At 40.6% G+C, this 26,710-nt stretch overlaps 27 non-coding genes across 27 annotated transcripts; all 27 read right to left on the reverse strand.

Annotated features, from left to right (window-relative positions):
* Positions 1-186: 186 nt before the first annotated feature.
* trnav-cac (transfer RNA valine (anticodon CAC)) lies at positions 187-259 on the reverse strand. The gene has a single exon. It is a non-coding gene; the product is annotated as a tRNA-Val (tRNA).
* A 129-nt stretch (positions 260-388) lies between these two features.
* trnav-aac (transfer RNA valine (anticodon AAC)) lies at positions 389-461 on the reverse strand. The gene has a single exon. It is a non-coding gene; the product is annotated as a tRNA-Val (tRNA).
* A 1,704-nt stretch (positions 462-2,165) lies between these two features.
* On the reverse strand, positions 2,166-2,238 carry trnav-cac (transfer RNA valine (anticodon CAC)). The gene has a single exon. It is a non-coding gene; the product is annotated as a tRNA-Val (tRNA).
* A 129-nt stretch (positions 2,239-2,367) lies between these two features.
* Positions 2,368-2,440, reverse strand: trnav-aac (transfer RNA valine (anticodon AAC)). Its single transcript has one exon. It is a non-coding gene; the product is annotated as a tRNA-Val (tRNA).
* Positions 2,441-3,673: 1,233 nt separating this feature from the next.
* On the reverse strand, positions 3,674-3,746 carry trnav-cac (transfer RNA valine (anticodon CAC)). Its single transcript has one exon. It is a non-coding gene; the product is annotated as a tRNA-Val (tRNA).
* Positions 3,747-3,875: 129 nt separating this feature from the next.
* Positions 3,876-3,948, reverse strand: trnav-aac (transfer RNA valine (anticodon AAC)). Its single transcript has one exon. It is a non-coding gene; the product is annotated as a tRNA-Val (tRNA).
* Positions 3,949-5,383: 1,435 nt separating this feature from the next.
* Positions 5,384-5,456, reverse strand: trnav-aac (transfer RNA valine (anticodon AAC)). Its single transcript has one exon. It is a non-coding gene; the product is annotated as a tRNA-Val (tRNA).
* Positions 5,457-6,240: 784 nt separating this feature from the next.
* trnav-cac (transfer RNA valine (anticodon CAC)) lies at positions 6,241-6,313 on the reverse strand. The gene has a single exon. It is a non-coding gene; the product is annotated as a tRNA-Val (tRNA).
* A 129-nt stretch (positions 6,314-6,442) lies between these two features.
* On the reverse strand, positions 6,443-6,515 carry trnav-aac (transfer RNA valine (anticodon AAC)). The gene has a single exon. It is a non-coding gene; the product is annotated as a tRNA-Val (tRNA).
* A 7,160-nt stretch (positions 6,516-13,675) lies between these two features.
* trnav-cac (transfer RNA valine (anticodon CAC)) lies at positions 13,676-13,748 on the reverse strand. The gene has a single exon. It is a non-coding gene; the product is annotated as a tRNA-Val (tRNA).
* A 129-nt stretch (positions 13,749-13,877) lies between these two features.
* On the reverse strand, positions 13,878-13,950 carry trnav-aac (transfer RNA valine (anticodon AAC)). Its single transcript has one exon. It is a non-coding gene; the product is annotated as a tRNA-Val (tRNA).
* Positions 13,951-15,183: 1,233 nt separating this feature from the next.
* On the reverse strand, positions 15,184-15,256 carry trnav-cac (transfer RNA valine (anticodon CAC)). The gene has a single exon. It is a non-coding gene; the product is annotated as a tRNA-Val (tRNA).
* A 129-nt stretch (positions 15,257-15,385) lies between these two features.
* trnav-aac (transfer RNA valine (anticodon AAC)) lies at positions 15,386-15,458 on the reverse strand. Its single transcript has one exon. It is a non-coding gene; the product is annotated as a tRNA-Val (tRNA).
* A 1,233-nt stretch (positions 15,459-16,691) lies between these two features.
* On the reverse strand, positions 16,692-16,764 carry trnav-cac (transfer RNA valine (anticodon CAC)). The gene has a single exon. It is a non-coding gene; the product is annotated as a tRNA-Val (tRNA).
* Positions 16,765-16,893: 129 nt separating this feature from the next.
* trnav-aac (transfer RNA valine (anticodon AAC)) lies at positions 16,894-16,966 on the reverse strand. Its single transcript has one exon. It is a non-coding gene; the product is annotated as a tRNA-Val (tRNA).
* Positions 16,967-18,199: 1,233 nt separating this feature from the next.
* Positions 18,200-18,272, reverse strand: trnav-cac (transfer RNA valine (anticodon CAC)). Its single transcript has one exon. It is a non-coding gene; the product is annotated as a tRNA-Val (tRNA).
* A 129-nt stretch (positions 18,273-18,401) lies between these two features.
* On the reverse strand, positions 18,402-18,474 carry trnav-aac (transfer RNA valine (anticodon AAC)). The gene has a single exon. It is a non-coding gene; the product is annotated as a tRNA-Val (tRNA).
* Positions 18,475-19,707: 1,233 nt separating this feature from the next.
* On the reverse strand, positions 19,708-19,780 carry trnav-cac (transfer RNA valine (anticodon CAC)). Its single transcript has one exon. It is a non-coding gene; the product is annotated as a tRNA-Val (tRNA).
* A 129-nt stretch (positions 19,781-19,909) lies between these two features.
* On the reverse strand, positions 19,910-19,982 carry trnav-aac (transfer RNA valine (anticodon AAC)). Its single transcript has one exon. It is a non-coding gene; the product is annotated as a tRNA-Val (tRNA).
* A 1,233-nt stretch (positions 19,983-21,215) lies between these two features.
* Positions 21,216-21,288, reverse strand: trnav-cac (transfer RNA valine (anticodon CAC)). Its single transcript has one exon. It is a non-coding gene; the product is annotated as a tRNA-Val (tRNA).
* Positions 21,289-21,417: 129 nt separating this feature from the next.
* On the reverse strand, positions 21,418-21,490 carry trnav-aac (transfer RNA valine (anticodon AAC)). The gene has a single exon. It is a non-coding gene; the product is annotated as a tRNA-Val (tRNA).
* Positions 21,491-22,723: 1,233 nt separating this feature from the next.
* trnav-cac (transfer RNA valine (anticodon CAC)) lies at positions 22,724-22,796 on the reverse strand. Its single transcript has one exon. It is a non-coding gene; the product is annotated as a tRNA-Val (tRNA).
* Positions 22,797-22,924: 128 nt separating this feature from the next.
* On the reverse strand, positions 22,925-22,997 carry trnav-aac (transfer RNA valine (anticodon AAC)). Its single transcript has one exon. It is a non-coding gene; the product is annotated as a tRNA-Val (tRNA).
* A 1,233-nt stretch (positions 22,998-24,230) lies between these two features.
* On the reverse strand, positions 24,231-24,303 carry trnav-cac (transfer RNA valine (anticodon CAC)). The gene has a single exon. It is a non-coding gene; the product is annotated as a tRNA-Val (tRNA).
* Positions 24,304-24,432: 129 nt separating this feature from the next.
* trnav-aac (transfer RNA valine (anticodon AAC)) lies at positions 24,433-24,505 on the reverse strand. The gene has a single exon. It is a non-coding gene; the product is annotated as a tRNA-Val (tRNA).
* Positions 24,506-25,738: 1,233 nt separating this feature from the next.
* Positions 25,739-25,811, reverse strand: trnav-cac (transfer RNA valine (anticodon CAC)). Its single transcript has one exon. It is a non-coding gene; the product is annotated as a tRNA-Val (tRNA).
* Positions 25,812-25,940: 129 nt separating this feature from the next.
* Positions 25,941-26,013, reverse strand: trnav-aac (transfer RNA valine (anticodon AAC)). Its single transcript has one exon. It is a non-coding gene; the product is annotated as a tRNA-Val (tRNA).
* Between the last annotated feature and the right edge of the window lie 697 nt (positions 26,014-26,710).

The raw sequence follows: 26,710 nt of genomic DNA on the forward strand, positions 1-26,710 counted from the left end.
ATTTGCCTGGCTCAGAGAAGCTGTCAGTCTGGTCACATTCATAGAGATCGCACGGTGGAGGTCCCCAAAAAAACGGCAACATTGATCCACAGGTCGGAGAGGTAGACAGCAAGGTTTAGACAAACCTCAACTGTTTAAAACCAAATGCTAGCCTCTGGGCATTGGGAAATATTGAATATTACAAAATGTTTCTGCCCGGTTTCGAACCGGGGATCTTTCGCGTGTGAGGCGAACCTGATAACCACTACACTACAGAAACCGAATGAGAAAAAAACTAAGGGTGTGACTAACTTTCGCGTGTGAGGTGAACGTGATAACCACTACACTACTGAAACTAAAGTCTGAATAGCAAATACTGAGAAGTGCGAAGGAACAATTTGTTAAAATGTGTTTCCGCCCGGTCTCGAACCGGGGACCTTTCGAGTGTTAGGCGAACGTGATAACCACTACACTACTGAAACTAAAGTCTGAATAGCAAATACTGAGAAGTGCGAAGGACCAATTTGTTAAAATGTGTTTTCGTCCGGTCTCGAACCGGGGACCTTTTGCTTGTTAGGCGAACGTGAACCTCAGAACCTAATGAAATCAGAAATTACTTAGTCAATTAATTGAGCAATAAGGCTTGAGAAGCCGGGAATTATTGTATGCAGCGGCTCTTGGAAGAGGCTTGGTAGTTCAAAACTTCTTCCATTTAAGAGTGATGGAAGCCACTGTGTTCTTGGGTACCTTCAATGCTGCAGAAATGACCAATCATTTGAATTTACCACAGGTGGAGGCGAACGTGATAACCACTACACTACTGAAACTAAAGTCTGAATAGCAAATACTGAGAAGTGCGAAGGACCAATTCGTTAAAATGTAATTCTGCCCAGTCTTGAACCGGGGACCTTTTGCGTGTTTGGCGAACGTGATAACCAATACACTACGGAAACCTAATGAGTGGAATACTAAGGGTGTGGCTGACTTTGGCTGGATGGGACATTTATCGCTCTCAGAACCTAATGAAATCAGAAGTTACTTAGTCAATTAATTAAGCAATAAGGCTTGAGAAGCCGGGAATTATTGTGTGCAGCGGCTCTTGGAAGAGGCTTGGTGGTTCAAAACTTCTTCCATTTAAGAGTGATGGAAGCCACTGTGTTCTTGGGTACCTTCAATGCTGCAGAAATGACCAATCATTTGAATTTACCACAGGTGGACTCCAATCAAGTTGAAGAAACATCTCAAGGATGATCAATGGAAACAGAATGGACCTGAGCTCAATTTCCAGCCTCATAGCAAAGGGTCTGAAAACGTACGTAAATAAGGTATTTTTTAAAATATTTAATGGGTATTATGTCTCTTTCTGTGGTACTCAATTTGGGATATTATGTGAGGTAGACATGAGAAGCCGAGAATTATCGTGTGCAGCCGGAACATGGAAGAGGCTTGGTGGGTCCAAACTTCTTCCATTTAAGAGTGATGGAAGCCACTGTGTTCTTGGGTACCTTCAATGCTGCAGAAATGGCCAATCATTTGAATTTACCACAGGTGGACTCCAATCAAGTTGAAGAAACATCTCAAGGATGATCAATGGAAACAGGATGGACCTGAGCTCAATTTCCAGCCTCATAGCAAAGGGTCTGAAAATTTAGGTAAATAAGGTATTTTTAAAATATTTTTTTCATTATAAAAACTATATGTTATCGCTTTGTCATTATGTGGTATTGTGTGTAGATAGATTTTATTTTATTTAATCCACTTTAGTATAAGGCTGTAACGTAACAAAATGTGGAAAAAAGTAAGCGGTCTGAAAAAATTCCGAATGCACTGTACCTATGCAGGCTAGCTTCTTTTCCTTTGCTAGCCAGCCAACTAAATGTATCACACAATCACATCAAGCAGCTGAAATGACAGAAAACGATCTACATTTTTGTTTGTTTTACCTTGGATTATATTGCCATTTCTTTGGATATATCCATTACAATTACCCTGATAAATGAATTTGCCTGGCTCAGAGAAGCTGTCAGTCTGTTCACATTCATACAGATCGCATGGTGGAGGTCCCCAAAAAGACGGCACCATTGATGCACAGGTCGGAGAGGTAGACAGCAAGGTTTAGACAAACCTCAACTGTTTCAAAAAAAATGCTAGCCTCTGGGCATTGGGAAATATTGAATATTACAGAATGTTTCCGCCCGGTTTCGAACCGGGGACCTTTCGCGTGTGAGGCGAACGTGATAACCACTACACTACGAAAACCGAATGAGTGGAAAACTAAGGGTGTGACTGACTTTCGCGTGTGAGGCGAACGTGATAACCACTACACTACTGACACTAAAGTCTGAATAGCAAATACTGAGAAGTGCGAAGGACCAATTTGTTAAAATGTGTTTCCGCCCGGTCTCGAACAGGGGACCTTACGCGTGTTAGGCGAACGTGATAACCACTACACTACGGAAACCTAATGAGTGGAATACTAAGGGTGTGGCTGACTTTTCCTGGGTGGGACATTTATCGCTCTCAGAACCTAATGAAATCAGAAATTACTTAGTCAATTAATTAAGCAATAAGCCTTGAGAAGCCGGGTATTATTGTGTGCAGCGGCTCTTGGAAGAGGCTTGGTGGTTCAAAACTTCTTCCATTTAAGAGTGATGGAAGCCACTGTGTTCTTGGGTACCTTCAGTGCGGCAGAAATTACCAATCATTTGAATTTACCACAGATGGATTCCAATCAAGTTGAAGAAACATCTCAAGGATGATCAATGGAAACAGGATGGACCTGAGCTCAATTTCCAGCCTCATCGCAAAGGGTCTGAAAACGTACGTAAATAAGGTATTTTTTAAATATTTAATGGGTATTATGGCTCTTTCTGTGGTACTCAATTAGGGATATTATGTGAGGTAGACAGGAGAAGCCGGGAATTATCGTGTGCAGCCGGAACTTGGAAGAGGCTTGGTGGTTCCAAACTTCTTCTATTTAAGAGTGATGGAAGCCACTGTGTTCTTGGGTACCTTCAATGCTGCAGAAATGACCAATCATTTGAATTTACCACAGGTGGACTCCAATCAAGTTGAAGAAACATCTCAAGGATGATCAATGGAAACAGGATGGACCTGAGCTCAATTTCCAGCCTCATAGCAAAGGGTCTGAAAATGTATGTAAATAAGGTATTTTTAAAATATGTTTTTCATTAATAAAAACTATATGTTATCGCTTTGTCATTATGTGGTATTGTGTGTACATAGATTTTATTTTATTTCATCCATTTTAGTATAAGGCTGTAACGTAACAAAATGTGGAAAAAAGTAAGGGGTCTGAAAACTTTCCGAATGCACTGTACCTATGCAGGCTAGCTTCTTTTCCTTTGCTAGCCAGCCAACTAAATCTATCACACAATCACATCAAGCAGCTGAAATGACAAAAAACAATCTACATTTTTGTTTGTTTTACCTTGGATTATATTGCCATTTCTTTGGATATATCCATTACAATGACCCTGATAAATGAATTTGCCTGGCTCAGAGAAGCTGTCAGTGTGGTCACATTCATACAGATCGCATGGTGGAGGTCCCCAAAAAAACGGCAACATTGATCCACAGGTCGGAGAGGTAGACAGCAAGGTTTAGACAAACCTCAACTGTTTCAAACCAAATGTTAGCCTCTGGGCATTGGGAAATATTGAATATTACAAAATGTTTCTGCCCGGTTTCGAACCGGGGACCTTTCGCGTGTGAGGCAAACGTGATAACCAATACACTACGGAAACCGACTGAGTGAAAAACTAAGGGTGTGACTGACTTTCGCGTGTGAGGCGAACGTGATAACCAATACACTACTGAAACTAAAGTCTGAATAGCAAATACTGAGAAGTGCGAAGGACCAATTTGTTAAAATGTGTTTCCGCCCGGTCTCGAACCGGGGACCTTTCGCGTGTTAGGCGAACGTGATAACCACTACACTACGGAAACCCAATGAGTGGAATACTAAGGGTGTGGCTGACTTTGGCTGGGTGGGACATTTATCGCTCTCAGAACCTAATGAAATCAGAAATTACTTAGTCAATTAATTAAACAATAAGGTTTGAGAAGACTGGAATTATTGTGTGCAGCGGCTCTTGGAAGAGGCTTGGTGGTTCAAAACTTCTTCCATTTAAGAGTGATGGAAGCCACTGTGTTCTTGGGTACCTTCAATGCTGCAGAAATGACCAATCATTTGAATTTACCACAGGTGGACTCCAATCAAGTTGAAGAAACATCTCAAGGATGATCAATGGAAACAGGATGGACCTGAGCTCAATTTCCAGCCTCATAGCAAAGGGTCTGAAAACGTACGTAAGTAAGGTATTTTTAAAATATTTAATGGGTATTATGGCTCTTTCTGTGGTACTCAATTTGGGATATTATGTGAGGTAGACATGAGAAGCCGGGAATTATCGTGTGCAGCCGGAACTTGGAAGAGGCTTGGTGGTTCCAAACTTCTTCCATTTAAGAGTGATGGAAGCCACTGTGTTCTTGGGTACCTTCAATGCTGCAGAAATGACCAATCATTTGAATTTACCACAGGTGGACTCCAATCAAGTTGAAGAAACATCTCAAGGATGATCAATGGAAACAGGATGGACCTGAGCTCAATTTCCAGCCTCATAGCAAAGAGTCTGAAAATGTATGTAAATAAGGTCTTTTTAAAATATTTTTTTCATTAATAAAAACTATATGTTATCGCTTTGTCATTATGTGGTATTGTGTGTAGATAGATTTTATTTTATTTCATCCATTTTAGTATAAGGCTGTAACGTAACAAAATGTGGAAAAAAGTAAGGGGTCTGAAAACTTTCCGAATGCACTGTACCTATGCAGGCTAGCTTCTTTTCCTTTGCTAGCCAGCCAACTAAATCTATCACACAATCACATCAAGCAGCTGAAATGACAAAAAACGATCTACATTTTTGTTTGTTTTACCTTGGATTATATTGCCATTTCTTTGGATATATCCATTACAATGACCCTGATAAATGAATTTGCCTGGCTCAGAGAAGCTGTCAGTCTGGTCACATTCATACAGATCGCATGGTGGAGGTCCCCAAAAAAACGGCAACATTGATCCACAGGTCGGAGAGGTAGACAGCAAGGTTTAGACAAACCTCAACTGTTTCAAACCAAATGTTAGCCTCTGGGCATTGGGAAATATTGAATATTACAAAATGTTTCCGCCCGGTTTCGAACCGGGGACCTGTCGTGTGTGAGGCGAACGTGATAACCACTACACTATGGATACCGACTGAGTGAAAAACTAAGGGTGTGACTGACTTTCGCGTGTGAGGCGAAAGTGATAACCAATACACTACTGAAACTAAAGTCTGAATAGCAAATACTGAGAAGTGCGAAGGACCAATTTGTTAAAATGTGTTTCTCCCCGGTCTCGAACCGGGGACCTTTCGCGTGTTAGGCGAACGTGATAACCACTACACTACGGAAACCCAATGAGTGGAATACTAAGGGTGTGGCTGACTTTGGCTGGGTGGAACATTTATCGCTCTCAGAACCTAATGAAATCAGAAATTACTTAGTCAATTAATTAAACAATAAGGCTTGAGAAGCCTGGAATTATTGTGTGCAGCGGCTCTTGGAAGAGGCTTGGTGGTTCAAAACTTCTTCCATTTAAGAGTGATGGAAGCCACTGTGTTCTTGGGTACCTTCAATGCTGCAGAAATGACCAATCATTTGAATTTACCACAGGTGGACTCCAATCAAGTTGAAGAAACATCTCAAGGATGATCAATGGAAACAGGATGGACCTGAGCTCAATTTCCAGCCTCATAGCAAAGGGTCTGAAAATGTATGTAAATAAGGTATTTTTTAAATATTTTTTTCATTAATAAAAACTATATGTTATCGCTTTGTCATTATGTGGTATTGTGTGTAGATAGATTTTATTTTATTTAATCCATTTTAGTATAAGGCTATGTAACAAAATGTGGAAAAAAGTAAGTGGTCTGAAAACATTCCGAATGCACTGTACCTATGCAGGCTAGCTTCTTTTCCTTTGCTAGCCAGCCAACTAAATCTATCACACAATCACATCAAGCAGCTGAAATGACAGAAAACGATCTACATTTTTGTTTGTTTTACCTTGGATTATATTGCCATTTCTTTGGATTGAGCCACAGGTCGGAGAGGTAGACAGCAAGGTTTAGACAAACCTCAACTGTTTCAAACTAAATGCTAGCCTCTGGGCATTGGGAAATATTGAATATTACAAAATGTTTCCGCCCGGTTTTGAACCGGAGACCTTTCGCGTGTGAGGCGAACGTGATAACCACTACACTACCGAAACCGAGTGAGTGGAAAACTAAGGGTGTGACAGACTTTCGCGTATGAGGCGAACGTGATAACCACTACACTACTGAAACTAAAGTCTGAATAGCAAATACTGAGAAGTGCGAAGGACCAATTTGTTAAAATGTGTTTCCGCCCGGTCTTGAACCGGGGACCTTTCGCGTGTTAGGCGAACGTGATAACCACTACACTATGGAAACCTAATGAGTGGAATACTAAGGGTGTGGCTGACTTTGGCTAGCTGGGACATTTATCGCTCTCAGAACCTAATGAAATCAGAAATTACTTAGTCAATTAATTAAGCAATAAGGCTTGAGAAGCCGGGAATTATTGTGTGCAGCGGCCCTTGGAAGAGTCTTGGTGGTTCAAAACTTCTTCCATTTAAGAGTGATGGAAGCCACTGTGTTCTTGGGTACCTTCAATTCCTGAATTCCTATCGGACCTTGTAGTCATAGCGGATAATATTCTAATCTTTGGTGACTTTAATATTCACATGGAAAAGTCCACATACCCACTCCAAAAGGCTTTCGGAGCCATCATCGACTCAGTGGGTTTTGTCCAACATGTCTCTGGACCCACTCACTGTCACAGTCATACGCTGGACCTTGTTTTGTCCCATGGAATAAATGTTGTGGACCTTAATGTTTTTCCTCATAATCCTGGACTATCGGACCACCATTTTATTACGTTTGCAATTGCAACAAATAATCTGCTCAGACCCCGACCAAGGATCATCAAAAGTCGTGCTATAAATTCACAGACAACACAAAGATTCCTTGATGTCTTTCCAGATTCCCTCTGTCTACCCAAGGACGCCAGAGGACAAAAATCAGTTAGCCACCTAACTGAGGAACTCAACTTAACCTTGCGCAATACCCTAGATGCAGTTGCACCCCTAAAAACTAAAAACATTTCTCATAAGAAACTAGCTCCCTGGTACACAGAAAATACCCGAGCTCTGAAGCAAGCTTCCAGAAAATTGGAACGGAATGTAAATAAGGTATTTTTTTTTTTTTAATTCATTAATAAAAACGATATGTTATCGCTTTGTCATTATGTGGTATTGTGTGTAGATAGATTTTATTTTATTTCACCCATTTTAGTATAAGGCTGTAACGTAACAAAATGTGGAAAAAAGTAAGGGAATACCCCCCTGAATTGTACAAAAATGAATGGCAAGATATTGGCATTGGACAAACCATATACACGATGTCCAATACCACCCAAAGCGGCGTTGATTCGTGCAAAGTATATGGCAAATGCCATATGGCAATTGCCAATTGTAACACTTCAAAAATCCAACAGGGGGCGAGTGCGCTCCACCTGGGTTTTTCATGTTGGAAATGTAACCCAAGTCAACATCCAAAAGCAAAATTTTGAAAAAAGGATATTTTTTTCAAAAACTTTCCACCCCTTAAAAAAGTGCTTTCTGGGCCTTTTTTCGAAATTCTTTCGATTTTTTTGTCAATTACACATGTATAAGAACTTTATCAACATACTTTAGTTATACTTTATTATCATTTATTTATTTTTTTTACTTGTGCATAAGGCATATGTTTTGTCCATTTGCAATATGATTTAATAGGATGTCAAAAGTCGAAAATGTCAAAATTTTATAAAAAACTTCAGACACCCTTAAAAAAGTGCTTTCTGGACCGTTTTTCAAAATTCTTTCGAATTTTGTGTCAATTACACACGTATAAGAACTGTATCAACATACTTTATTCGTATTTTATTATCATAATTTTTTTTTTTTTTTTTTACTTGTGCATAAGGCATATGTTTTGTCCATTTGCAATATGATTTAATAGGATGTCAAAAGTCGAAAATTAGATTTTTTTTTAAAACTTTAAAAACTAAAAAAAGTGCTTTCTGGACCGTTTTTCGAAATTGTTTCGATTTTAAGACAATTAATCATGTGTAAGAAGTGTATGAATATACTTTTGTAAAATGTTATTATCAGAATTTTTTTTTTTTACTTGTGCATAAGGAATATGATTTGTCCATTTGCAATATGATTTCATAGGAAGTCAAAAGTCAAAGTCAAAAGTCAATTTTGACTGAACTGATGAACTCGGGACGGCCGGGCAGTGATAGTTGTTCATTTCCATCACTCGTTGTGTTGATTTCATCATGTCCATTTGGTGATGTTTTTTCACTATAGAATCATATTGCAAATGCGCGTGCAACTGGTAACCGGAAAAAAAAAATGATGATTTCATTATGTCCATTTGTTTATGTTTCCTTACTTTTTCAAAGTCACTGTGCATTTGCAATATGTTTTAATGGGCAGGTACCATCACGAATTTGTCATGCTCAAAATTCAAACTATACTTTGCTCAAACTATACCTTTGTCAACTTGTATTATCATAATTTTTTTTTGTTTTACTTGTGCATAAGGCATATGTTTTGTCCATTTGCAATATGATGTCATAGGAAGTCAAAAGTCAAAGTCAAAAGTAACGATTTTCCTCCGTGCAACTGGTGATCTGAAATGTGCAACTGGTGATCTGAAATGTGCAACTGGTGATCTGAAATGTGCAACTGGTAACCCCCCAAAAAAAAAAATTGTTTATGTTTCCTTACTTTTTCAAAGTCACTGTGCATTTGCAATATGTTTCAATGGGCAGGTACCATCACGAATTGGTCATGCTATAAAAATCCTGCAGGAATGTGAAATTGACTGGACCGATGAACTCGGGATGGCTTTGCAGTGATTCTGGTTCATCTCAATCGCTCGTTAGGGTAGATTTCAGAATGTCGCTTTTGGTGATGTTTTTTCACTATAGAATCATATTGCAAATGCACGTGCAACTGGTCACCCAAAAATAAAAAAAATGTTGATTTCATTATGTCCATTTGTTTATGTTTCCTTACTTTTTCAAAGTCACTGTGCATTTGCAATATGTTTCAATGGGCAGGTACCATCACGAATTTGTCATGCTATAAAAATCCTGCAGGAATGTGAAATTGACTGGCCCGATGAAATCGGGATGGCTTTGCAGTGATTCTGGGTCATCTCAATCGCTCGTTTGGGTTGATTTCAGAATGTCGCTTTTGGTGATGTTTTTTCACTATAGAATCATATTGCAAATGCACGTGCAACTGGTCACCTAAAAAAAAATTTTGGGGGATTTTTTTTGTTTATGTTTCCTTACTTTTTCAAAGTCACTGTGCATTTGCAATATGTTTTAATGGGCAGGTACCATCACGAATTGGTCATGCTATAAAAATCCTGCAGGAATGTGAAATTGACTGGCCCGATGAAATCGGGATGGCTTTGCAGTGATTCTGGGTCATCTCAATGGCTCGTTTGGGTAGATTTCAGAATGTCGCTTTTGGTGATGTTTTTTCACTATAGAATCATATTGCAAATGCACGTGCAACTGGTCACCCCAAAAAAAATTTGGGGGATTTTTTTTGTTTATGTTTCCTTACTTTTTCAAAGTCACTGTGCATTTGCAATATGTTTTAATGGGCAGGTACCATCACGAATTGGTCATGCTATAAAAATCCTGCAGGAATGTGAAATTGACTAGCCCGATGAACTCGGGATGGCTTTGCAGTGATTCTGGGTCATCTCAATGGCTCGTTTGGGTAGATTTCAGAATGTCGCTTTTGGTGATGTTTTTTCACTATAGAATCATATTGCAAATGCCAGTGCAACTGGTCACCCCCAAAAAAAAAAAAAAGATTTTTTTTTGTTTATGTTTCCTTACTTTTTCAAAGTCACTGTGCATTTGCAATATGTTTTAATGGGCAGGTACCATCACGAATTGGTCATGCTATAAAAATCCTGCAGGAATGTGAAATTGACTGGCCCGATGAACTCGGGATGGCTTTGCAGTGATTCTGGTTCATCTCAATCGCTCGTTAGGGTTGATTTCAGAATGTCGCTTTTGGTGATGGTACCTCACTGTTTAAACATATTGCAAATGTACAAGAGTCAAGTGGACAAGAGTCCATCCGTCAATTAGATATCATTCTGACACCAAACTGATACAAACTGACACCAAACCCACTTTTTCCAACTCGTTTAGTAGCCAACTATTACATACTTCAGAGCTGGCCCAAAATTCACAACGCCTTGGGTTCAAACCATAAAAAAACCATAAAACACGTAGTTACGTTCTAGCTGCGGGTCCATTTCTTATGTTATGTGTTGGCCTAGCTGAGGTGACCCCGAATCCCAAGTTTCGGCTCGATAGGTCATTTGGTGTCCGAGAAAAACCCTAATTGGTGCTGAAAATCCACTATTTTCCATGACTTGCTACGGGGTCCTTGAACGAGCTATCGGACAGAAACGTTGGGGTCCGTCTCTATGGGCCAAGCCGGTTTCAATGCACCTAGCCTTGCGTCTCTGAGACTTTTCTAAACGTCGTCATTTTCGTGATGGTCAAAATGAATTGAAGGTATTGCAAATGTACAAGGCTGTTTCTCGGTCCGAGAACCGTCTAGAGCCACGTAACTCACCACGCACCATCGACCGGAGGTCTAGAACAGGTTTCTAAAGTTTCGGAACTCTAGGTCTGACGGTTCTTTTTTAGCTCGAACAAAGCTAACTATTGCAGCCACTGTCTGTCTCTACGCACCCCAATACGTCCCTCCTTCCAAGTTGTGTTTTAGTGTAATTTTTTTTTCCTTTGAATTTTTTGGGGAAAAATGACTGATTTACAGTTCATGGGGGTTGCCTAATCACATATATGAAGTTTTGGACAGATCTGACTTTTTTAACCCTTCGAAACAGCCCCTGAGACACCAATTATGGCACTTCCGGTTGGCACAGGAAGCTATAAATCCCCACATATCCTCATTGGGGTATGCTGTTACAGAATCCTGAGTTTTAAGTCCTTACGTTAAGAATTGACTGATTTACACAGGGTTGAATGCACTATGTCTATCAAACTGCAGGCAGGGTATGGGTAAACACTTTTAGGGGCATTTTAACCACTTCCGCTTAGTCCAGGAAGCTTAGAATCAACACAGGTAGACCTCATAGTGGCCTGATGGACTGGTACCGAAGACAGGTTCATACGGCATTCATAACCCATATAGACTTCAGGTTGAAATTAGGGGTGCAGGCAATGTATTCCTATGGGGAGAGATGACACTGTAATCTGTGAGATCAAAAAACACTGTTTTACTGTTAAGGGTTAATGCCACACGGTCAAGGTTAGGCTTGCACGGATCGGGAGGATCTTAGGAACATTCATGTGGTGTAATTTTTCTTCTCACCTTAACGGTTCTCTCACTGTCACTCAAAAGCAAATGACATTGTGGGGCAGGCTTCATTTTGGGCCTACTTTTCTAATGGTCGTTGCGCTTAGACCGAGCGAGCTACGGTCAAGCGGGATAGCTCGTTGAACTCAGCACAGTCTGGAGACTATGGTGATGCCATTTTTTGTGTTGATTTCAAGATGCCATTTTGGTGATGGTCCCTCTCCGTTTAAACATATTGCAAATGCACAAAAGTCAACTAGCAAGTCAGTGTCCATCAGTCAATTAGATGTCATTATGACACCAAACCCACTTTTTCCTACTCATTTAGAAGCCAACTATCACATATGTCAGAGCAGTCCCTTAATTCACAGCGCCTTTAGTTTAAAACATAATAAAAAGGTAAAACACATAGTTACGTTCTAGCTGCGGGTCCAGTTCGGACATTATGTGAAGTCCTATGTGAGGCGACCCCGAATCCCGAGTTTCGGCTCGATAGGTCATTTGGTGTCCGAGAAAAACCCTAATTGGTGCTGAAAATCCACTTTTTTCCATGCCTTGCTACGGGGTCCTTGAACGAGCTATCGGACAGAAACGTTGGGGTCCGTCTCTATGGGCCGAGCCGGTTTCAATGCACCTAGCCTTGCGTCTCTGAGACTTTTCTAAACGTCGTCATTTTCGTAATGGTCAAAATGAATTGAAGGTATTGCAAATGTACGAGGCTGTTTCTCGGTCCGAGAACCGTCTAGAGCCACGTAACTCACCACGCACCATCGACCGGAGGTCTAGAACAGGTTTCTAAAGTTTCGGAACTCTAGGTCTGACGGTTCTTTTTTAGCTCGAACAAAGCTAACTATTGCAGCCACTGTCTGTCTCTACGCACCCCAATACGTCCCTCCATTCAAGTTGTGTTTTAGTGTGATTTTTTTTTCCTTTGATTTTTTTGGGGAAAAATGACTGATTTACAGTTCATGGGGGTTGCCTAAACACATATATGAAGTTTTGGACAGATCTGACTTTTTTAACCATTCGAAACAGCCCTGAGACACCAATTATGGCACTTCCGGTTGGCACAGGAAGCTATAAGTCACCACATATCCTCATTGGGGTATGCTTTTACATAATCCTGAGTTTTAAGTCTTTACGTTAAGAACTGAGTTATTTACGGAGGGTTTAGTATGTGTGTGTTATTTCAGAAAATCATAGAAAATCACAGAAATCTCGCAGAGCTCCGCAGCACACTTTAAAAAGATTCGTATGAACACCCTGCAACTGGATCTGTAACCGTTGAAAAAAAAAAACGCCTATTTGTGACCATCACCAAGTTGTCATTGTTCCGTTTCTCTTAAATGACGATAGATAAATGGCTGGTTCTTTTTTTATTGACACCGGAGGCTCCTTGACTTTGACCTGAAGTGGAAAAATAATTTCTCTATTTCCATTTAGGACCTTTAATCCCAGAAAAATGGCCATAACTCAAAAACCGTCGAGGCCTAGACGCCATCTTGTTCGGGGCCAACTGCCCATTATGCCAAACCTACGCTCACCAAGTTTCGGCTTCAAAATATTTTCCGTTTTCGAGATAAGGCCCCGTCGTGATTCGTGATGTTTTGCCAAATTGCCATATGATTCCGTATGCCCTCTTGTGGGAATTTCCGGGATAGCGGAAAAATGGTCCAAAACTTGTTTATTTTATAAAACGGAAACCGAATGTCCGACAAAGTTCATTTGATGACTTCCCGGTAGGTCTGGCCCTACCGCACGGCCCGACGCCGACCGCGAATTTTACAAACGATTTCGGACGTCTAGTAAGGGACCGTACATTTGCAATATGGACTTTTTCACCGATCATACACGAAATGCCGAAATGTTCCCTTATGTATGTAAGGGGTCTGAAAACTTTGCGAATGCACTGTACCTATGCAGGCTAGCTTCTTTTCCTTTGCTAGCCAGCCAACTAAATCTATCACACAATCACATCAAGCAGCTGAAACTACAGAAAACGATCTACAGTTTTGTTTGTTTTACCTTGGATTATATTGCCATTTCTTTGGATTGATCCACAGGTCGGAGAGGTAGACAGCAAGGTTTAGACAAACCTCAACTGTTTCGAACAGTCGGGAATTGGGAAATATTGAATAATGTTTCCGCCCGGTTTTGAACCGGAGACCTTTCGCGTGTGAGGCGAACGTGATAACCACTACACTACGGAAACCGAATGATTGGAAAACTAAGGGTGTGACTGACTTTCGCGTGTGAGGCGAACGTGATAACCAATACACAACTGAAACTAAAGTCTGAATAGCAAACACTGAGAAGTGCGAAGGACCAATTTGTTAAAATGTGTTTCCGCCCGGTCTCGAACCGGGGACCTTTCACGTGTTAGGCGAACGTGATAACCACTACACTACGGAAACCCAATGAGTGGAATACTAAGAGTGTGGCTGACTTTGGCTAGGTGGGACATTTATCGCTCTCAGAATCTAATGAAATCAGAAATTACTTAGTCAATTAATTAAGCAATAAGGCTTGAGAAGCCTGGAATTATTGTGTGCAGCGGCTCTTGGAAGAGGCTTGGTGGTTCAAAACTTCTTCCATTTAAGAGTGATGGAAGCCACTGTGTTCTTGGGTACCTTCAATGCTGCAGAAATGACCAATCATTTGAATTTACCACAGGTGGACTCCAATCAAGTTGAAGAAACATCTCAAGGATGATCAATGGAAACAGGATGGACCTGAGCTCAATTTCCAGCCTCATAGCAAAGGGTCTGAAAACGTACGTAAATAAGGTATTTTTAAAATATTTAATGGGTATTATGGCTCTTTCTGTGGTACTCAATTTGGGATATTATGTGAGGTAGACATGAGAAGCCGGGAATTATCGTGTGCAGCCGGAACTTGGAAGAGGCTTGGTGGTTCCAAACTTCTTCTATTTAAGAGTGATGGAAGCCACTGTGTTCTTGGGTACCTTCAATGCTGCAGAAATGACCAATCATTTGAATTTACCACAGGTGGACTCCAATCAAGTTGAAGAAACATCTCAAGGATGATCAATGGAAACAGGATGGACCTGAGCTCAATTTCCAGCCTCATAGCAAAGGGTCTGAAAATGTATGTAAATAAGGTATTTTTAAAATATTTTTTTCATTAATAAAAACTAAATGTTATCGCTTTGTCATTATGTGGTATTGTGTGTAGATAGATTTTATTTTATTTCATCCATTTTAGTATAAGGCTGTAACGTAACAAAATGTGGAAAAAAGTAAGGGGTCTGAAAACTTTCCGAATGCACTGTACCTATGCAGGCTAGCTTCTTTTCCTTTGCTAGCCAGCCAACTAAATCTATCACACAATCACATCAAGCAGCTGAAATGACAGAAAACGATCTACATTTTTGTTTGTTTTACCTTGGATTATATTGCCATTTCTTTGGATATATCCCTTACAATGACCCTGATAAATGAATTTGCCTGGCTCAGAGAAGCTGTCAGTCTGGTCACATTAATACACATTGCATGGTGGAGGTCCCCAAAAAAACGGCAACATTGATCCACAGGTCGGAGAGGTAGACAGCAAGGTTTAGACAAACCTCAACTGTTTCAAACCAAATGCTAGCCTCTGGGAATTGGGAAATATTGAATATTACAAAATGTTTCCGCCTGGTTTCGAACCGGGGACCTTTCGCATGTGATGCGAATGTGATAACCACTACACTACGGAAACCGAATGAGTGGAAAACTAAGGGTGTGACTGACTTTCGCGTGTGAGGTGAACGTGATAACAACTACACTACTGAAACTAAAGTCTGAATAGCAAATACTGAGAAGTGCGAAGGACCAATTTGTTAAAATCTGTTTCCGCCCGGTCTCGAACCGGGGACCTTTCGTATGTTAGGCGAACGTGATAACCACTACACTACAGAAACCTAATGAGTGGAATACTAAGGGTGTGGCTGACTTTGGCTGGGTGGGACATTTATCGCTCTCAGAACCTAATGAAATCAGAAATTACTTAGTCAATTAATTAAACAATAAGGCTTGAGAAGCTGGGAATTATTGTGTGCAGCGGCTCTTGGAAGAGGCTTGGTGGTTCAAAACTTCTTCCATTTAAGAGTGATGGAAGCCACTGTGTTCTTGGGTACCTTCAATGCTGCAGAAATGACCAATCATTTGAATTTACCACAGGTGGACTCCAATCAAGTTGAAGAAACATCTCAAGGATGATCAATGGAAACAGGATGGACCTGAGCTCAATTTTCAGCCTCATAGCAAAGGGTCTGAAAACGTACGTAAATAAGGTATTTTAAAAATATTTAATGGGTATTATGGCTCTTTCTGTGGTACTCAATTTGGGATATTATGTGAGGTAGACATGAGAAGCCGGGAATTATCGTGTGCAGCCGGAACTTGGAAGAGGCTTGGTGGTTCCAAACTTCTTCTATTTAAGAGTGATGGAAGCCACTGTGTTCTTGGGTACCTTCAATGCTGCAGAAATGACCAATCATTTGAATTTACCACAGGTGGACTCCAATCAAGTTGAAGAAACATCTCAAGGATGATCAATGGAAACAGGATGGACCTGAGCTCAATTTCCAGCCTCATAGCAAAGGGTCTGAAAATGTATGTAAATAAGGTATTTTTAAAATATTTTTTTCATTAATAAAAACTATATGTTATCGCTTTGTCATTATGTGGTATTGTGTGTAGATAGATTTTATTTTATTTCATCCATTTTAGTATAAGGCTGTAACGTAACAAAATGTGGAAAAAAGTAAGGGGTCTGAAAACTTTCCGAATGCACTGTACCTATGCAGGCTAGCTTCTTTTCCTTTGCTAGCCAGCCAACTAAATCTATCACACAATCACATCAAGCAGCTGAAATGACAGAAAACGATCTACATTTTTGTTTGTTTTACCTTGGATTATATTGCCATTTCTTTGGATATATCCATTACAATGACCCTGATAAATGAATTTGCCTGGCTCAGAGAAGCTGTCAGTCTGGTCACATTCATACAGATCGCATGGTGGAGGTCCCCAAAAAAACGGCAACATTGATCCACAGGTCGGAGAGGTAGACATTAAGGTTTAGACAAACCTCAACTGTTTCAAACCAAATGCTAGCCTCTGGGCTTTGGGAAATATTGAATATTACAAAATGTTTCCGCCCGGTTTCGAACCAGGGACCTTTCGCGTGTGAGGCGAACGTGATAACCACTACACTACTGAAACCGAATGATTGTAAAACTAAGGGTGTGACTGACTTTCGCGTGTGAGGCGAACGTGATAACCAATACACTACTGAAACTAAAGTCTGAATAGCAAATACTGAGAAGTGCGAAGGACCAATTTGTTAAATTGTGTTTCAGCCCGGTCTCGAACCGGGGACTTTTCGCATGTTAGGCAAACGTGATAACCACTACACTACGGAAACCCAATGAGTGGAATACTAAGGGTGTGGCTGACTTTGGCTGGGTGGGACATTTATCGCTCTCAGAACCTAATGAAATCAGAAATTACTTAGTCAATTAATTAAACAATAAGGCTTGAGAAGCCGGGAATTATTGTGTGCAGCGGCTCTTGGAAGAGGCTTGGTGGTTCAAAACTTCTTCCATTTAAGAGTGATGGAAGCCACTGTGTTCTTGGGTACCTTCAATGCTGCAGAAATGACCAATCATTTGAATTTACCACAGGTGGACTCCAATCAAGTTGAAGAAACATCTCAAGGATGATCAATGGAAACAGAATGGACCTGAGCTCAATTTTCAGCCTCATAGCAAAGGGTCTGAAAACGTACGTAAATAAGGTATTTTAAAAATATTTAATGGGTATTATGGCTCTTTCTGTGGTACTCAATTTGGGATATTATGTGAGGTAGACATGAGAAGCCGGGAATTATCGTGTGCAGCCGGAACTTGGAAGAGGCTTGGTGGTTCCAAACTTCTTCTATTTAAGAGTGATGGAAGCCACTGTGTTCTTGGGTACCTTCAATGCTGCAGAAATGACCAATCATTTGAATTTACCACAGGTGGACTCCAATCAAGTTGAAGAAACATCTCAAGGATGATCAATGGAAACAGGATGGACCTGAGCTCAATTTCCAGCCTCATAGCAAAGGGTCTGAAAATGTATGTAAATAAGGTATTTTTAAAATATTTTTTTCATTAATAAAAACTATATGTTATCGCTTTGTCATTATGTGGTATTGTGTGTAGATAGATTTTATTTTATTTCATCCATTTTAGTATAAGGCTGTAACGTAACAAAATGTGGAAAAAAGTAAGGGGTCTGAAAACTTTCCGAATGCACTGTACCTATGCAGGCTAGCTTCTTTTCCTTTGCTAGCCAGCCAACTAAATCTATCACACAATCACATCAAGCAGCTGAAATGACAGAAAACGATCTACATTTTTGTTTGTTTTACCTTGGATTATATTGCCATTTCTTTGGATATATCCATTACAATGACCCTGATAAATGAATTTGCCTGGCTCAGAGAAGCTGTCAGTCTGGTCACATTCATACAGATCGCATGGTGGAGGTCCCCAAAAAAACGGCAACATTGATCCACAGGTCGGAGAGGTAGACAGCAAGGTTTAGACAAACCTCAACTGTTTCAAACCAAATGCTAGCCTCTGGGCATTGGGAAATATTGAATATTACAAAATGTTTCCGCCCGGTTTCGAACCGGGGACCTTTCGCGTGTGAGGCGAACGTGATAACCACTACACTACGGAAACCGAATGATTGGAAAACTAAGGGTGTGACTGACTTTCGCGTGTGAGGCGAACGTGATAACCAATACACTACTGAAACTAAAGTCTGAATAGCAAATACTGAGAAGTGCGAAGGACCAATTTGTTAAAATGTGTTTCCGCCCGGTCTCGAACCGGGGACCTTTCGCGTGTTAGGCGAACGTGATAACCACTACACTACGGAAACCCAATGAGTGGAATACTAAGGGTGTGGCTGACTTTGGCTGGGTGGGACATTTATCGCTCTCAGAACCTAATGAAATCAGAAATTACTTAGTCAATTAATTAAACAATAAGGCTTGAGAAGCCGGGAATTATTGTGTGCAGCGGCTCTTGGAAGAGGCTTGGTGGTTCAAAACTTCTTCCATTTAAGAGTGATGGAAGCCACTGTGTTCTTGGGTACCTTCAATGCTGCAGAAATGACCAATCATTTGAATTTACCACAGGTGGACTCCAATCAAGTTGAAGAAACATCTCAAGGATGATCAATGGAAACAGGATGGACCTGAGCTCAATTTCCAGCCTCATAGCAAAGGGTCTGAAAACGTACGTAAATAAGGTATTTTTAAAATATTTAATGGGTATTATGGCTCTTTCTGTGGTACTCAATTTGGGATATTATGTGAGGTAGACATGAGAAGCCGGGAATTATCGTGTGCAGCCGGAACTTGGAAGAGGCTTGGTGGTTCCAAACTTCTTCTATTTAAGAGTGATGGAAGCCACTGTGTTCTTGGGTACCTTCAATGCTGCAGAAATGACCAATCATTTGAATTTACCACAGGTGGACTCCAATCAAGTTGAAGAAACATCTCAAGGATGATCAATGGAAACAGGATGGACCTGAGCTCAATTTCCAGCCTCATAGCAAAGGGTCTGAAAATGTATGTAAATAAGGTATTTTTAAAATATTTTTTTCATTAATAAAAACTATATGTTATCGCTTTGTCATTATGTGGTATTGTGTGTAGATAGATTTTATTTTATTTCATCCATTTTAGTATAAGGCTGTAACGTAACAAAATGTGGAAAAAAGTAAGGGGTCTGAAAACTTTCCGAATGCACTGTACCTATGCAGGCTAGCTTCTTTTCCTTTGCTAGCCAGCCAACTAAATCTATCACACAATCACATCAAGCAGCTGAAATGACAGAAAACGATCTACATTTTTGTTTGTTTTACCTTGGATTATATTGCCATTTCTTTGGATATATCCATTACAATGACCCTGATAAATGAATTTGCCTGGCTCAGAGAAGCTGTCAGTCTGGTCACATTCATACAGATCGCATGGTGGAGGTCCCCAAAAAAACGGCAACATTGATCCACAGGTCGGAGAGGTAGACAGCAAGGTTTAGACAAACCTCAACTGTTTCAAACCAAATGCTAGCCTCTGGGCATTGGGAAATATTGAATATTACAAAATGTTTCCGCCCGGTTTCGAACCGGGGACCTTTCGCGTGTGAGGCGAACGTGATAACCACTACACTACGGAAACCGAATGATTGGAAAACTAAGGGTGTGACTGACTTTCGCGTGTGAGGCGAACGTGATAACCAATACACTACTGAAACTAAAGTCTGAATAGCAAATACTGAGAAGTGCGAAGGACCAATTTGTTAAAATGTGTTTCCGCCCGGTCTCGAACCGGGGACCTTTCGCGTGTTAGGCGAACGTGATAACCACTACACTACGGAAACCCAATGAGTGGAATACTAAGGGTGTGGCTGACTTTGGCTGGGTGGGACATTTATCGCTCTCAGAACCTAATGAAATCAGAAATTACTTAGTCAATTAATTAAACAATAAGGCTTGAGAAGCCGGGAATTATTGTGTGCAGCGGCTCTTGGAAGAGGCTTGGTGGTTCAAAACTTCTTCCATTTAAGAGTGATGGAAGCCACTGTGTTCTTGGGTACCTTCAATGCTGCAGAAATGACCAATCATTTGAATTTACCACAGGTGGACTCCAATCAAGTTGAAGAAACATCTCAAGGATGATCAATGGAAACAGGATGGACCTGAGCTCAATTTCCAGCCTCATAGCAAAGGGTCTGAAAACGTACGTAAATAAGGTATTTTTAAAATATTTAATGGGTATTATGGCTCTTTCTGTGGTACTCAATTTGGGATATTATGTGAGGTAGACATGAGAAGCCGGGAATTATCGTGTGCAGCCGGAACTTGGAAGAGGCTTGGTGGTTCCAAACTTCTTCTATTTAAGAGTGATGGAAGCCACTGTGTTCTTGGGTACCTTCAATGCTGCAGAAATGACCAATCATTTGAATTTACCACAGGTGGACTCCAATCAAGTTGAAGAAACATCTCAAGGATGATCAATGGAAACAGGATGGACCTGAGCTCAATTTCCAGCCTCATAGCAAAGGGTCTGAAAATGTATGTAAATAAGGTATTTTTAAAATATTTTTTTCATTAATAAAAACTATATGTTATCGCTTTGTCATTATGTGGTATTGTGTGTAGATAGATTTTATTTTATTTCATCCATTTTAGTATAAGGCTGTAACGTAACAAAATGTGGAAAAAAGTAAGGGGTCTGAAAACTTTCCGAATGCACTGTACCTATGCAGGCTAGCTTCTTTTCCTTTGCTAGCCAGCCAACTAAATCTATCACACAATCACATCAAGCAGCTGAAATGACAGAAAACGATCTACATTTTTGTTTGTTTTACCTTGGATTATATTGCCATTTCTTTGGATATATCCATTACAATGACCCTGATAAATGAATTTGCCTGGCTCAGAGAAGCTGTCAGTCTGGTCACATTCATACAGATCGCATGGTGGAGGTCCCCAAAAAAACGGCAACATTGATCCACAGGTCGGAGAGGTAGACAGCAAGGTTTAGACAAACCTCAACTGTTTCAAACCAAATGCTAGCCTCTGGGCATTGGGAAATATTGAATATTACAAAATGTTTCCGCCCGGTTTCGAACCGGGGACCTTTCGCGTGTGAGGCGAACGTGATAACCACTACACTACGGAAACCGAATGATTGGAAAACTAAGGGTGTGACTGACTTTCGCGTGTGAGGCGAACGTGATAACCAATACACTACTGAAACTAAAGTCTGAATAGCAAATACTGAGAAGTGCGAAGGACCAATTTGTTAAAATGTGTTTCCGCCCGGTCTCGAACCGGGGACCTTTCGCGTGTTAGGCGAACGTGATAACCACTACACTACGGAAACCCAATGAGTGGAATACTAAGGGTGTGGCTGACTTTGGCTGGGTGGGACATTTATCGCTCTCAGAACCTAATGAAATCAGAAATTACTTAGTCAATTAATTAAACAATAAGGCTTGAGAAGCCGGGAATTATTGTGTGCAGCGGCTCTTGGAAGAGGCTTGGTGGTTCAAAACTTCTTCCATTTAAGAGTGATGGAAGCCACTGTGTTCTTGGGTACCTTCAATGCTGCAGAAATGACCAATCATTTGAATTTACCACAGGTGGACTCCAATCAAGTTGAAGAAACATCTCAAGGATGATCAATGGAAACAGGATGGACCTGAGCTCAATTTCCAGCCTCATAGCAAAGGGTCTGAAAACGTACGTAAATAAGGTATTTTTAAAATATTTAATGGGTATTATGGCTCTTTCTGTGGTACTCAATTTGGGATATTATGTGAGGTAGACATGAGAAGCCGGGAATTATCGTGTGCAGCCGGAACTTGGAAGAGGCTTGGTGGTTCCAAACTTCTTCTATTTAAGAGTGATGGAAGCCACTGTGTTCTTGGGTACCTTCAATGCTGCAGAAATGACCAATCATTTGAATTTACCACAGGTGGACTCCAATCAAGTTGAAGAAACATCTCAAGGATGATCAATGGAAACAGGATGGACCTGAGCTCAATTTCCAGCCTCATAGCAAAGGGTCTGAAAATGTATGTAAATAAGGTATTTTTAAAATATTTTTTTCATTAATAAAAACTATATGTTATCGCTTTGTCATTATGTGGTATTGTGTGTAGATAGATTTTATTTTATTTCATCCATTTTAGTATAAGGCTGTAACGTAACAAAATGTGGAAAAAAGTAAGGGGTCTGAAAACTTTCCGAATGCACTGTACCTATGCAGGCTAGCTTCTTTTCCTTTGCTAGCCAGCCAACTAAATCTATCACACAATCACATCAAGCAGCTGAAATGACAGAAAACGATCTACATTTTTGTTTGTTTTACCTTGGATTATATTGCCATTTCTTTGGATATATCCATTACAATGACCCTGATAAATGAATTTGCCTGGCTCAGAGAAGCTGTCAGTCTGGTCACATTCATACAGATCGCATGGTGGAGGTCCCCAAAAAAACGGCAACATTGATCCACAGGTCGGAGAGGTAGACAGCAAGGTTTAGACAAACCTCAACTGTTTCAAACCAAATGCTAGCCTCTGGGCATTGGGAAATATTGAATATTACAAAATGTTTCCGCCCGGTTTCGAACCGGGGACCTTTCGCGTGTGAGGCGAACGTGATAACCACTACACTACGAAACCGAATGATTGGAAAACTAAGGGTGTGACTGACTTTCGCGTGTGAGGCGAACGTGATAACCAATACACTACTGAAACTAAAGTCTGAATAGCAAATACTGAGAAGTGCGAAGGACCAATTTGTTAAAATGTGTTTCCGCCCGGTCTCGAACCGGGGACCTTTCGCGTGTTAGGCGAACGTGATAACCACTACACTACGGAAACCCAATGAGTGGAATACTAAGGGTGTGGCTGACTTTGGCTGGGTGGGACATTTATCGCTCTCAGAACCTAATGAAATCAGAAATTACTTAGTCAATTAATTAAACAATAAGGCTTGAGAAGCCGGGAATTATTGTGTGCAGCGGCTCTTGGAAGAGGCTTGGTGGTTCAAAACTTCTTCCATTTAAGAGTGATGGAAGCCACTGTGTTCTTGGGTACCTTCAATGCTGCAGAAATGACCAATCATTTGAATTTACCACAGGTGGACTCCAATCAAGTTGAAGAAACATCTCAAGGATGATCAATGGAAACAGGATGGACCTGAGCTCAATTTCCAGCCTCATAGCAAAGGGTCTGAAAACGTACGTAAATAAGGTATTTTTAAAATATTTAATGGGTATTATGGCTCTTTCTGTGGTACTCAATTTGGGATATTATGTGAGGTAGACATGAGAAGCCGGGAATTATCGTGTGCAGCCGGAACTTGGAAGAGGCTTGGTGGTTCCAAACTTCTTCTATTTAAGAGTGATGGAAGCCACTGTGTTCTTGGGTACCTTCAATGCTGCAGAAATGACCAATCATTTGAATTTACCACAGGTGGACTCCAATCAAGTTGAAGAAACATCTCAAGGATGATCAATGGAAACAGGATGGACCTGAGCTCAATTTCCAGCCTCATAGCAAAGGGTCTGAAAATGTATGTAAATAAGGTATTTTTAAAATATTTTTTTCATTAATAAAAACTATATGTTATCGCTTTGTCATTATGTGGTATTGTGTGTAGATAGATTTTATTTTATTTCATCCATTTTAGTATAAGGCTGTAACGTAACAAAATGTGGAAAAAAGTAAGGGGTCTGAAAACTTTCCGAATGCACTGTACCTATGCAGGCTAGCTTCTTTTCCTTTGCTAGCCAGCCAACTAAATCTATCACACAATCACATCAAGCAGCTGAAATGACAGAAAACGATCTACATTTTTGTTTGTTTTACCTTGGATTATATTGCCATTTCTTTGGATATATCCATTACAATGACCCTGATAAATGAATTTGCCTGGCTCAGAGAAGCTGTCAGTCTGGTCACATTCATACAGATCGCATGGTGGAGGTCCCCAAAAAAACGGCAACATTGATCCACAGGTCGGAGAGGTAGACAGCAAGGTTTAGACAAACCTCAACTGTTTCAAACCAAATGCTAGCCTCTGGGCATTGGGAAATATTGAATATTACAAAATGTTTCCGCCCGGTTTCGAACCGGGGACCTTTCGCGTGTGAGGCGAACGTGATAACCACTACACTACGGAAACCGAATGATTGGAAAACTAAGGGTGTGACTGACTTTCGCGTGTGAGGCGAACGTGATAACCAATACACTACTGAAACTAAAGTCTGAATAGCAAATACTGAGAAGTGCGAAGGACCAATTTGTTAAAATGTGTTTCCGCCCGGTCTCGAACCGGGGACCTTTCGCGTGTTAGGCGAACGTGATAACCACTACACTACGGAAACCCAATGAGTGGAATACTAAGGGTGTGGCTGACTTTGGCTGGGTGGGACATTTATCGCTCTCAGAACCTAATGAAATCAGAAATTACTTAGTCAATTAATTAAACAATAAGGCTTGAGAAGCCGGGAATTATTGTGTGCAGCGGCTCTTGGAAGAGGCTTGGTGGTTCAAAACTTCTTCCATTTAAGAGTGATGGAAGCCACTGTGTTCTTGGGTACCTTCAATGCTGCAGAAATGACCAATCATTTGAATTTACCACAGGTGGACTCCAATCAAGTTGAAGAAACATCTCAAGGATGATCAATGGAAACAGGATGGACCTGAGCTCAATTTCCAGCCTCATAGCAAAGGGTCTGAAAACGTACGTAAATAAGGTATTTTTAAAATATTTAATGGGTATTATGGCTCTTTCTGTGGTACTCAATTTGGGATATTATGTGAGGTAGACATGAGAAGCCGGGAATTATCGTGTGCAGCCGGAACTTGGAAGAGGCTTGGTGGTTCCAAACTTCTTCTATTTAAGAGTGATGGAAGCCACTGTGTTCTTGGGTACCTTCAATGCTGCAGAAATGACCAATCATTTGAATTTACCACAGGTGGACTCCAATCAAGTTGAAGAAACATCTCAAGGATGATCAATGGAAACAGGATGGACCTGAGCTCAATTTCCAGCCTCATAGCAAAGGGTCTGAAAATGTATGTAAATAAGGTATTTTTAAAATATTTTTTTCATTAATAAAAACTATATGTTATCGCTTTGTCATTATGTGGTATTGTGTGTAGATAGATTTTATTTTATTTCATCCATTTTAGTATAAGGCTGTAACGTAACAAAATGTGGAAAAAAGTAAGGGGTCTGAAAACTTTCCGAATGCACTGTACCTATGCAGGCTAGCTTCTTTTCCTTTGCTAGCCAGCCAACTAAATCTATCACACAATCACATCAAGCAGCTGAAATGACAGAAAACGATCTACATTTTTGTTTGTTTTACCTTGGATTATATTGCCATTTCTTTGGATATATCCATTACAATGACCCTGATAAATGAATTTGCCTGGCTCAGAGAAGCTGTCAGTCTGGTCACATTCATACAGATCGCATGGTGGAGGTCCCCAAAAAAACGGCAACATTGATCCACAGGTCGGAGAGGTAGACAGCAAGGTTTAGACAAACCTCAACTGTTTCAAACCAAATGCTAGCCTCTGGGCATTGGGAAATATTGAATATTACAAAATGTTTCCGCCCGGTTTCGAACCGGGGACCTTTCGCGTGTGAGGCGAACGTGATAACCACTACACTACGGAAACCGAATGATTGGAAAACTAAGGGTGTGACTGACTTTCGCGTGTGAGGCGAACGTGATAACCAATACACTACTGAAACTAAAGTCTGAATAGCAAATACTGAGAAGTGCGAAGGACCAATTTGTTAAAATGTGTTTCCGCCCGGTCTCGAACCGGGGACCTTTCGCGTGTTAGGCGAACGTGATAACCACTACACTACGGAAACCCAATGAGTGGAATACTAAGGGTGTGGCTGACTTTGGCTGGGTGGGACATTTATCGCTCTCAGAACCTAATGAAATCAGAAATTACTTAGTCAATTAATTAAACAATAAGGCTTGAGAAGCCGGGAATTATTGTGTGCAGCGGCTCTTGGAAGAGGCTTGGTGGTTCAAAACTTCTTCCATTTAAGAGTGATGGAAGCCACTGTGTTCTTGGGTACCTTCAATGCTGCAGAAATGACCAATCATTTGAATTTACCACAGGTGGACTCCAATCAAGTTGAAGAAACATCTCAAGGATGATCAATGGAAACAGGATGGACCTGAGCTCAATTTCCAGCCTCATAGCAAAGGGTCTGAAAACGTACGTAAATAAGGTATTTTTAAAATATTTAATGGGTATTATGGCTCTTTCTGTGGTACTCAATTTGGGATATTATGTGAGGTAGACATGAGAAGCCGGGAATTATCGTGTGCAGCCGGAACTTGGAAGAGGCTTGGTGGTTCCAAACTTCTTCTATTTAAGAGTGATGGAAGCCACTGTGTTCTTGGGTACCTTCAATGCTGCAGAAATGACCAATCATTTGAATTTACCACAGGTGGACTCCAATCAAGTTGAAGAAACATCTCAAGGATGATCAATGGAAACAGGATGGACCTGAGCTCAATTTCCAGCCTCATAGCAAAGGGTCTGAAAATGTA

Source organism: Oncorhynchus clarkii, chromosome 28 (genome assembly GCF_045791955.1).
Source record: "Oncorhynchus clarkii lewisi isolate Uvic-CL-2024 chromosome 28, UVic_Ocla_1.0, whole genome shotgun sequence".
NCBI lineage: Eukaryota > Metazoa > Chordata > Actinopteri > Salmoniformes > Salmonidae > Oncorhynchus > Oncorhynchus clarkii.